The following is a 9,199-nucleotide window of genomic DNA, read 5'->3' as shown; positions in this document are numbered from 1 at the left end:
ATATCTAATAGTAGAGAGTGTAGTTTTAGGGAAGTGTGTGGGACAACCTTTTTACACATAGGGCAGTGGGTGCACTGTTGGGGGGGGGGAAGCATATACTGTAATTTTTGTCATTTATGAAGCATTTAGACAGACATATGATCAGGCAGGGAAGGGATCATATGCAGGAAAATAGGATAAGATTCATTTGACCTCATGGACAGCACAAACATCATGGGGCTGAAGGGCCTGTTAGAAAACTCTTCTGAGTTCTAAGTACTGTTTTAACGAAGCAAGAGCTGTTAACTAGTTCCATTCATGCTCAGTGTCATTCAAAAGGACGCTTCTTTCAGTTTTGACCTTATGGGGAGATTTTTAATGTTTTAAACTAAAAATAGTACTTTTTTTAAACTTTGCTGTCCATCATATGCTTTCATGACCTTGTTTTACTTGCCTCTCAAGCTCACTTTCTACACCTGGACTGACACTGAAACTGTTCTCAGTTATTGGGCTCCACCACAGTCACTTCCCTCCCCACCATGAGTTGTATCCATCGTATCTCAAGAAAGCTACGTCTGCCACCTTCTGGGTCTCGCCGTCTCACAGCAGCCACTGGGGAAACAGATACAGAAGCCTGAAGTCCCACAGCACCAGGAGATACAGCATAGTAACAGATCCTTCTGGCCCAATGACCCACACCCATGCGGCCAATTAAACTATTAACACGTACGCCTTTGGAATGTGTGATTTATTTTACTTAGTTGCACAGTGTGAATTAGGCTTTTCCAGCTCAGCAACCACAAACAACCCCAAATTTAACACTAACCTAATCACGGGACGAATTAAATGACAAATTAACCTGCCCTGTACATCTTCGGACTGTGGGAGGAGCCCAGCACACCAGGAGAAAAACCGTGCGTTCCACAGGGAGCACGTAGAGAGGCTCCTTACAGGGGATCCCAGGTCTGAACTCTAAACCCCAACATCCCGAGTTGTAACACGTAGCGTCACCTAACCGCTAAGCTACCGCAGCACGAAAGCTGAATACGTCAGGGTTGGGATTTGGCTAGCACTGTGCCTCTATCCTCACTCAAAGAGCATCTGATGGCTAAACTGCCTACTGACATGAGGGGACTGCGATGGTCTTGCCAGACAGGAGGAGCCACTTTACAGAAGAGCGATCTAATCCCACAGATCCAGATTTGTTTTAAGAGTGATTGGTAAATAATTATCTCCCTCTTCACTTTAATTAGACGTAAGAGTTACTGCTTTCATCATCCACCAACATTTCCCAAGCTGTGTATGCAAGTAAATGTGACCTCATTAACAACCACACTGCCTGTACTGTAATTCTCTCCAAGTTGTAATCACCTCCAGGTCCATACTAATCCACTCGATGGATTTACTCCGCTCTTCCTTTGTAACACTAACTCTAACAGCCTCCAAAATCACTTGCTCCTAATGCAGGGTTTTTGCCTGAAGTGTCGACCGTGTCTTTTCTTCCTCAGGTCCTGCTCAAGCCACTGAGTTCCTCCAGCATAGAACATAGAATGCTGTGGCACAGAACAGGCCCTTCGGCCGGTGAGTCAATCTAACCTATATAGTCCTCCATTTTCTGATCATTCACGTGCATGCCCAAGCGTTTCTTAAATGTCCTTACCATCCCTGCTATGAAAGGTTTTTATAGCCGGGGGAGTAGCAGAGATAAACTCTGCCACTACCTATTAAATGCTCCCAATGGCATGCATCTCACATAGCCTCTGACAACTGTCCAGCTCCTGGCCTTCACATATGGCTTAGCTACTAGGCCCGCTGACAGGAGAATGGGCAAAGGTGGGTTACTGTGCCTTAAAACCAGTCACTTCGAGCAGATGGGGCTCATCAGCCACAACTGGCAGCTCATCTGGGAGGAAAACTCTGATCTCAACCCTCCGCTGCCTCTCATGGGGAAGGCTCATGAGGAAAAATCCGCAGCTGGAGTCCCGATGTTGAGTTTAACGCTGACTGGCAACTTCTCTGATGCCTCTGGTGCCAAATTGTATCAGTCTCCGATGTTCCTTTGGATTTATCAGCTGCATGGAGAGGGGGAGCCTGCTGCATGGGTAACAGCTCACTCTCCATATCGTACTGCCCTGTTTTGTGTATCACATAGACAAATGGATGCAACATCCATGGTTGAGCCCGACCAATGGAGGGACTCAGGCGCCTCTATCAAGGCCATAAGACCATAAAATATAGTAGTAGTAGGCCATGTGGCCCATTGAGTCTGCTCCGCTATTTCATCATGACTGATCTAATTTTCCTCTCAGCCCCAGTCTCCTGCCTTCTCTCCATATCCCTTCATGCCCTGACCAATCAAGAAACTACAAACCTCTGCCTTAAATATATATAAAGACTTGGCCTTTACAGCTGCCAATGGCAAAGAATTCCACAGATTCACCACTCTCTGGCTATAAAAATTCCTCCTCATCTCAGTTCTATAGGGTTGCCTCTTTATTTGGAAGCTGCATCCTCTGGTCTTAGACTCTCCCACCACAGGAAACCTTCTCTCCACATCCACTCTACTAAACCCTTTTACCATTCGATAGGTTTCAATGAGGTCACCCCTCATTCTTCTGAAGTCTGGTGAAGACAGGCCCAGAGCCATCAAACACTCTTCATATGACAAGCCGTTCAATCCTGGAATCATTTTTGTGCACCTCCCTTGAACCCTCTTCAGTTTCAGCACATCCCTTCTAAGATAGTGGCCTAAAACTGCTCACAGTACTTCAAGTGAGGCCCCACCAGTGCTTTATAACGACCCAATATAACACTCTAGCCGTTAAAAACTAGTCCTCCCAAATGAATGTCTACGTTGCATTTGCCTTCCTCACCGCAGACTCAACCTGCAAATTAACCTTTAAGGAATCCTACACAAGGACTCCCAAGTCCCCTTACACCTCAGTATTTTGTATTTTTTCTCCATTCAGAAAATAGTAAACCCTGTCATTTCTTCTACCGAAGTGCATGATTGCGCACTTCCCATCACTGTATTCCTTCTGTCATTTCTTTGCCCATTCTCCTAATCTGTCCAAGTCCTTCTGTAGCATCTCTACTTCCTCAAAGTAGAGGCACCTCAAAGTCTACCTGTCTTCATAACAGCTGCTAAGTTTGCAGCAAAGCCATTAATTCCATCATCCAAGTCATTGACATATAATGTAAAATGAATCGGTCCCAACACAGACTCCTGTGGAACACCACTAGTCACTGGCAGCCAGCCCTTTAGTCTAAACTAAGCCTTTAGACTAAAGGCTCCCTTTAGTCCCACTCTTTGCCTCTGCCAATGATCCACAGCTTTATCCAAGACAGAATCTTTCCTGTAATATCTTGGGCTCGTAGCTTGTTAAGCAACCTCATGTGTGGCACCTTGTCAAAGGCCTTCTGAAAATCCATGTGGCCTCTCATTCCCCTTCGCTCCAAAGAAAAAAGACCTTTAGCACATTTAATCTATCTTCATAAAACATACTGAGACACCTCAGCTTTAAATACACTCACTCCCTGAACCACCTATTAAAAGTACCTCCCCAATCTCTCATGATTTAGACAATCATCCACTGGGACAGTGAGGATGGAGACCAAGACACCAACCAGGAAAGACCAAACAGAGAAGGTGCCTCTGGTGTATCTGACAGGCAGGCGGGTCCACTCCCCAAAGCAAAATGTACCCGAATGGCCAACAATTCTTCACATCCAGTAATCTCCTCTCCAAACAATCCCCACAGCAATACGTACTCCACAACACCACAAAAACATCCGACCTTGCTTCGTCGTTGTGAACAGGATCAAACATTCTCACTGCCTTAGCCAAGTTGTGTATAAAAAGTGGTGAATCAGGGATCAACTTCATTCCCCATGTACATGTACATTTGTTCGGAATTTGCTGTGGTGTTTTGGTAGGCCGTGAAATAAAAATCATAACATTCAAAAATTATAAAAATAAAGAATTTATTAAAAAATGGTTAGAAATACAGATATGGAATAAAATATGTATAAATACATAAATACCAGCAAGTATTTACAGTGTAAGCAGCATTATGAAAAGTGGTAAAAGTGCATTGCTCCAAAATTGCTTCACTCCTACAAAACTGACCCTTTGCACCGATCTCTCAGTATCCGACCTCCGACAGCTGTATCTTCAGTTTCAAATGGTCCAGGTCCTGAAAATCCTGCCCTAAAGCACTCCATCTCTCCACCCTTCCCTCCCCTGTTGTAGGAACCACCTCCTTTTGATCACCCAGTCTTAATTACGGGTGGTCCCTGGACCATTCTGCTTGCATTAGGGTCAGGGTTAGGGTGATGCAATATTTATTTGCTTCAAGAACATCAACTGTTGCAGTTTAAATGTCATCCCCAACATTACTGACACATTTTAGTTTAAGATGATACCCATAATATTGCCCCATTCATCAGCTGAGCTGGTTAAAACAATCTGCCTCAAGCAGTGTCAGAAAGATGGCTCTTTAAATCGTCTTGTTTGGTTGCCCTCATCTGTATTAATAAGATTGCCTTTGGCAGGAGCAATGCTTCTTGGTAAAGTTTCCTCCATGCATCTATACCCAGTGAGTGCAAGTGTACGGCAAAATCAATGAAGATGAAGTGGAACTGTTCTGAGAATGCTTTCATGCTAAGAGCACTCTGATAACAAATGTACTTAATTAAGTTCTGCTACAGCTTGTTAGTGATGGCTGTAAATCTGCAGGCACCTCTCTGGAGCTGAGTAACTCATATAAAGTGCTGGAGGAACTCAACAGGTCAGGCAGCACCTACAAAAAGGAATAAACAGTTGATATTTTAGGCTGAGACCCTGTGTAACTCTGCATTTTCACAACCTACAGAATTTCCTGTACTTTGGAGTTGAGTGTTGTGGTGTTATCTCCCTCTTCTCTTTGGCAGAGCCTTGGGTGACTGTGGAGATATTTTGGCAAATTCGGGGTTCATACCTTTGCGCGACTATAGAATTGCATGTCCGCACTGTTCAGCGTGTAGATCAGCAGAGATCAGGTACTGCCTGTTAGCCTACTGGTGTCAGTCACAAGACTACGTGTGTAAATCACAAAAATATGTGACTAGAGTGTTTTTATGTGTTTGCATTCAGCTGAACAAGGTCTGGGTCAAAGTTCCTGTTTTATCTCTAACGACTGTTCTTGTTGAAATGTGTAACCGCACTGATGCATGTCCTGTATGTTACATAAAGGAACTCTCTGTAACCAAGAGTCACTGCTCTCAGGAGGGGCAACTCTCCATGTCACGTAAAATTAATAGTCCCTTGAACACCTAGGTCCGTGACTGGTGCGGAAATAAAATTTCCTGAACAGTTTCATGACTTGGTGCGGTTTTATCTTCCCATAGCTCCCCTCTTCGTGCTTGTCCATTGCGACAGAGGCATAGCATGAAGATTTTTACTCCCTTGGATGTAAGAAATAAAATAAATACATAAATCCAAATGCAAGGAGCTGCAGAGTAGTGAACAGCACAGTTCTTCCCAACCATCGGTAGTATCTAATTCTGCTCCTATACGTTGTGTGTTTAATAGTTGAGTAATATCACATGCTGTTTGACTAAGCATTCTTTGTTTAAATCTGGCGACGAGGATGAGATTCCTACATACCAGATCTCACTCTATACCGACTGAGCAATTAGTCCCTCGAGAAGGATTTGAGACCCTACCTGTGAGACTTCCCTGAAAGTTGGGAGCCAAGGCCAGGCCAGGGTGAGACGTGAGGAAGGTTGTCCCTAACCGGCTGGTGACCTGTTCCTGAGCTCAGGCTCAAACAAGAAGGAAACTGGGAGAAGGAGATTAGACCTAATAGACAAAATATGAACTTTAACAGGACCCAGGTAATCAGCCAATTGTGAAGCTTGGTTAGTATGGGAACATAGAGCACTAATAATTAAGTAAGACTATAGTAAAATGGGTAACTGGGCTGGCCATTAAGTCCCTGGTCAAGCCAACCCATCGACATCGAAGAAGAAGACCCCCAACATGAACGACATCTGGCCGATCCAATCATGAAGCTCCAATCAATAAAGATCAATAAGAAAATTGCAAAATAGGAAAGGACAAAGCGAGCGTTTGGGCGACCCGCTCGTTCCGCCGATAAGGTTTGGTTGGAAACAGGGGACAGCAGGTACTCTAATATTTTCCAGTGATTTATATGGTTGGAGTCAAGGAGATTGGCCCTATAGAGGCTCTTTTGATGTGATAAAAATTAGATATTGGAAAGGAGAAACCGGGGCTGGGAATGGGGATCCTAATTGGGATTTTGATTACATGATGTGGTGCTTTAATAAACAGGAGGAGGATGCGAGGAGACACCAGCCCCCCAAAAGTAAGATCAGAAAAGGGAAATCAACAGCTTGATGATGAATACTAATACCGTCCCGTCCTAACCAACAGGACGGCATTGGTGCCGCCCTACAGATGACATTTCGGGGGTCATAGAGGTGGTGGTGGGATTGCAACAAGGACCCCCAATTCAACAGGGCCAGGCCGCAGCAGGGCCTGCTGTTCCCCTGGATCAACACCCTGTCCCTGGACCAGACTCCTGGGGCTCAGGGGCAGGGACGACATCCCCCACCCCGATAAGTCGTGGCTCCACCGGACAGAAGGGAAGGGGTGCCAGACAGCACCGCAAGGTACCGTTGCCCTGAACGGGTGTCTGTAATGAACGGTGGATGACCCTGGCAACTGAAACCACAATGTTCCCAGACCCCTGATGTCCGGATCTAGGGCTTTCCACTCTAGGGCATTGGAGTTTCTTTCACCATTTCAGAAAATAGAACATAGAACACTACAGAAGACTACAGACCCTTCAGCCCATATTGTTGTGCTAACTTTTTAACCTACTCTAATCCTTCCCTATGACATAGTCCTCCGTTTTCCTATCATCATGTGCCTGCCTAAGAGTCTTTTAAGATTTTCCTAATGTATCTGCCTCTACTGCCAGTGTGTTCCAGGCATCCAATACTCTCTGAGTAAAAAAACTACCTCTGACATTCCTCCCACTAATACTATTCCCCAGACTCATTGAAATTATGCCCTCTCATATTAGCCATTTTCATCCCGGGAGAAAAGTACTGGCTGTTCCCTCGATCTCGGCCTCTATAAGCCGCTAAGTCACCTCATCCTCCTTCACTCCAAAGAGAAAAGCCCAAGCTCACTCAACCTATCCTCATAAGACAAGCTCTCTAATCCATGCAGCACCTGGTAACTCTCCTCTGCACCCTCTCTAAAGCTTCCACATCCTTCCATTTATGAGGAAGCCAGAACAGAGCACAATACTCCAAGTATTTTCTGTTCCAGGTATTTAGCATCTGATATTTTTGCTTTTAAAAAATGACATGTCCCATTCAGTTGTGTTTGTCCTTACAAACATGTCAATCTGCAATGATTTATCTTAATTAAAGGTCCCAGCCAGTTCAGACATTGCTTGAATATACTCTGCCCTTCAAAGCCAGGATACCAGTGACAACTGCCTTACTCTTCCTTGCAATTAGGCCTTGCATCTTCTGAGAGAGTCAGCATGACCTCAGTTTGAAAGGTCGCTCAGCGTTTTGGAACTGGAACTGGTTGATTATTGTCACCTGTACTGAGATAAAGTGAAAAGCTTGTCCTGCACACTGTTCATATGGATCAGACCATTACACAGTGCATTGAGTAAAACAATAACGGAATGAAGCATAACAGCTGCAAGGAAAGTGCAGATTGCACGTACAAGATGATAACAAGGTGAGGTTCCCTTTATTGATGAAAAGGTGAGATTAGCTTTATGATAACAATGTGAGATTAGCTTTATTTGTCACTCACACTGAAATGTACAGTGAACGGCTGCATCAACAGCCAACACACTCCGAGGAGGGCAGCCCACAGGTGGCACCATGCTTCCAGTGCCAACATAACATGCCCAGAGCTTACTACTGCCAACCCGTGTGTGTGGGAGGAAAATAGCACACCCAGTGAAAACCTGCCGGGTCACAAAGCTCCTTGCAGACCGTGGGAGGAGTTGAACCCCAGTTGCTGGTGCAGTAAAGCTTTTGCTAACCACTATGCTACGTGTCACCTGCTCGACCATGCCGGTAGATTGTGAGGCAAGTGTTCACCTTATCTTACTGGGGGACCATTTAATAATCCCATAATGAGTGGTGGAATCCGTCCTTGAGTCTGGTGGCTTCCTGGCTTGCCGTGGGAAGTGAGGAGAAGAGGGAATGCCGGCAGGAACACTCCATGTTGACCACCAGCCTATCTGCCTTCAAGGAAGATGCCAGGAAAGGGCCAGTAACATCATGAAGGATCCCACCCACCTTGCTCACAGACTCCCATCAGGGAGGAGGCTACATAGCGTCCATGCCAGGCCCACCAGACTCAAAACCAGTTATTTTCCCCAAGCAGTGAGGTTGATCAACGCCTCCACCCACTAACCCACCACCACTACTTTATCATTTCCTGTCAGTCACCTTATGTACAGACACTCCTATGCCTAGTGTCACTTTATGTACTGTACATACAATCTATGTATATGCTAATGTATGGATCGATATTTGTTCTTTTTTATTATTGTGTTGTTTATCTTACTGTGTGTGTGTTGTTTTTGTGCTGCATCGGATCCAGAGTAACAATTAATTTGTTCACTTGTGTATGGGAAATGGCATTAAACTATCATGAATCTGGTGGGACCAGAATTGATGTGTCAGATAAAAGTTGGGAACAAATGGTATTTATCAGAATGCTAACAGTAAGCAGCAATCTTTGTGCTTACCTCAAAGGGGCCGTGTTTAACTAGAGTCTGGTTATATTGCGCTTATGACTGAGACTGCATCAGGCCCCTCCAGTCAGGGGAAGATCATTTATGAAGCCAAAAGCAACAAGTGGGAGGTAATCAATTCCAGTGACAGACTGCAGCAAATACCCGGTAAATTATCCATTCGTCTTCGTTCTGACTGAGAACAGTGGTGCTCCCTCACCCCTCATCACACGAGGACCTTCCACATCTAAATGAACAAGTGTGCAACTAAAGGAAATAAGAACTAGGAACGCAAAGGGCAGCTTTTTCACCCAGAGGATGGTCCACGCATGGAATGAGTTGCCAGTGGATGCAGCTGAGGCAGGTGCGTTAATAATACTTGCAAGGTACTTGGACAGGTACGAGGATCGGAAAGTTTTAGACCAGAGAGATATGGGACG

General features: G+C 45.0%; 1 long non-coding RNA gene across 1 annotated transcript; it reads left to right on the top strand.

Annotated features, from left to right (window-relative positions):
• Positions 1–862: 862 nt before the first annotated feature.
• Positions 863–5,034, top strand: LOC132401192 (uncharacterized). The gene is made up of 3 exons (XR_009514520.1): positions 863–1,199; positions 1,488–1,560; positions 4,912–5,034. It is a non-coding gene; the product is annotated as an uncharacterized LOC132401192 (long non-coding RNA).
• The last annotated feature ends 4,165 nt before the right edge of the window (positions 5,035–9,199 follow it).

Source organism: Hypanus sabinus, chromosome 10 (genome assembly GCF_030144855.1).
Source record: "Hypanus sabinus isolate sHypSab1 chromosome 10, sHypSab1.hap1, whole genome shotgun sequence".
Lineage (NCBI taxonomy): Eukaryota > Metazoa > Chordata > Chondrichthyes > Myliobatiformes > Dasyatidae > Hypanus > Hypanus sabinus.
The sequence above is the reverse complement of the archived record's forward strand: the minus strand, read 5'-3'. Positions and strand labels throughout refer to the sequence as shown.